This window comes from Arachis hypogaea, chromosome 16 (assembly GCF_003086295.3).
Source record: "Arachis hypogaea cultivar Tifrunner chromosome 16, arahy.Tifrunner.gnm2.J5K5, whole genome shotgun sequence".
Lineage (NCBI taxonomy): Eukaryota > Viridiplantae > Streptophyta > Magnoliopsida > Fabales > Fabaceae > Arachis > Arachis hypogaea.
In genome coordinates, this window is record NC_092051.1 from 62,703,240 (window position 1) to 62,705,588 (window position 2,349).

General features: G+C 32.3%; 1 non-coding gene across 1 annotated transcript; it reads right to left on the minus strand.

Annotated features, from left to right (window-relative positions):
* Positions 1 to 1,559: 1,559 nt before the first annotated feature.
* On the minus strand, positions 1,560 to 1,667 carry LOC112760595 (small nucleolar RNA R71). Its single transcript, XR_003181028.1, has one exon. It is a non-coding gene; the product is annotated as a small nucleolar RNA R71 (small nucleolar RNA).
* Between the last annotated feature and the right edge of the window lie 682 nt (positions 1,668 to 2,349).

Here is a 2,349-nt window from a genome sequence, read left to right on the forward strand (position 1 = left end):
ATGCATCACATGTTTTGATCTAAAATTCTCATGCATTGCATCATTTTTCTTGTTTTTCTCTCTCATCATAAAAATTCAAAAATCAAAAAAATATCTTTCCCTTTTTCTTTCATCAAATTCGAAAATTTGGATTGACTTTTTCAAAAATTTTTAAAATCAAGTTGTTTTTTTATGAGTCAAATCAAATTTTCATTTTAAAAATCTTATCATTTTCAAAATCTTTTTCAAAAATAAAATCTTTTTCAAATTTCTTAGTTATTTTCGAAAATTCCAAAAATACTTTTCAAAAATCTTTTTCTTATTTTTATCTCATAATTTTCGAAAATAACATAATCAATTAATGTTTTGATTCAAAAATTTCAAGTTTGTTACTTACTTGTTAAGAAAGATTCAAACTTTAAGTTCTAGAATCATATCTTGTGATTTCTTGTGAATCAAGTCATTAATTGTGATTTTTAAAAATCAAATCTTTTTCAAAACTAATTTTTATCATATCTTTTCAAAAATATCTTCTCATCTTATCTTTTTCAAAAATTTGATTTCAAAATATCTTTTCTAACTTCCTAACTTCTTATCTTTTTAAAATTGATTTTCAAAATTTGTTTCAACTAACTAACTAACTTTTTGTTTGTTTCTTATCTTTTTCAAAACCACCTAACTAACTCTCTCTTTCTCTAATTTTCGAAAATATCTTCCCCCTTTTTCAAAAATTTCTTTTTAATTAACTAATTATTTTTATTTGAATTTTCGAAAAACTACTAATCTTTCAAAAACTATTTTCGAAAATCACTAACCCTTTTTCAAAAATTATTTTCGAAAATTCTCCCTCTCCCATCTTATTCTATTTATTTATTCATCTACTAACATCTAATCTCACATCTAAACCCTCCTCACAGTTGTGTTTCTTCCATTACATTACATTCTTTGTCTCCCTCTTTTCTTCCACTCACAAAGGGATCCCAATACTGTGGTATAAAGGATCCATATTATTATTATTATTTTTTCTGTGCCCTCTTCTTTGTCATATGAGCAGGAGCAAGGACAAGAACATTCTTGTTGAAGCAGATCCAGAACCTGAAAGGACTCTGAAGAGAAAATTAAGAGAAGCTAAATTACAACAATCCAAAGATAACCTGTCAGAAATTTTTCAACAGGAAGAGGAGATGGCAGCCTAAAATAATAATAATGCAAGGAGGATGCTTGGTGACTTTACTGCACCTAATTCCAATTTACATGGAAGAAGCATCTCCATTCCTGCCATTGGGGCAAACAACTTTGAGCTGAAACCTCAGTTAGTTTCTCTGATGCAGCAGAACTGCAAGTTTCATGGACTTCCATCTGAAGATCCTTTTCAGTTCTTAACTGAATTCTTGCATATATGTGATACTGTTAAGACTAATGGAGTAGATCCTGAAGTCTATAGGCTCATGCTTTTCCCTTTTGCTGTAAGAGACAGAGCTAGAATATGGTTGGACTCTCAACCTAAAGATAGCCTGAACTCTTGGGATAAGCTGGTCACGGCTTTCTTAGCCAAGTTCTTTCCTCCTCAAAAGCTGAGCAAGCTTAGAGTGAATGTTCAAACTTTCAAACAGAAAGAAGGTGAATCCATCTATGAAGCTTGGGAAAGATACAAACAGTTGACCAAAAAGTGTCCTTCTGACATGCTTTCAGAATGGACCATCCTGGATATATTCTATGATGGTCTGTCTGAGTTATCTAAGATGTCATTGGATACTTCTGTAGGTGGATCCATTCACCTAAAGAAAACTCCTGCAGAAGCTCAAGAACTCATTGACATGGTTGATAATAACCAGTTTATGTATACTTCTGAAAGGAATCCTGTGAATAATGGGACGCCTATGAAGAAGGGAGTTCTTGAAGTTGATACTCTGAATGCCATATTGGCTCAGAATAAAATATTGACTCAGCAAGTCAATATGATCTCTCAGAGTCTGCATGGAATGCAAGCTGCATCCAACAGTACTCAAGAGGCTTCTTATGAAGAAGAAGCTTATGATCCTGAGAACCATGCAATAGCAGAGGTGAATTACTTAGGTGAACCGTATGGAAACACCTATAACTCATCATGGAGAAATCATCCAAATTTCTCATGGAAGGATCAAAAGCCTCAACAAGGCTTTAATAATGGTGGAAGAAACAGGTTTAACAATCATAAACCTTATCCATCATCTACTCAGCAACAGACAGAGAACTTTGAACAAAATACTTCTAATTTAACAAACTTAGTCTCTGATCTATCTAAGGCCACTGTAAGTTTCATGAATGAAACAAGATCTTCCATTAGAAATTTGGAAGCACAAGTAGGCCAGCTGAGTAAAAAGATCACTG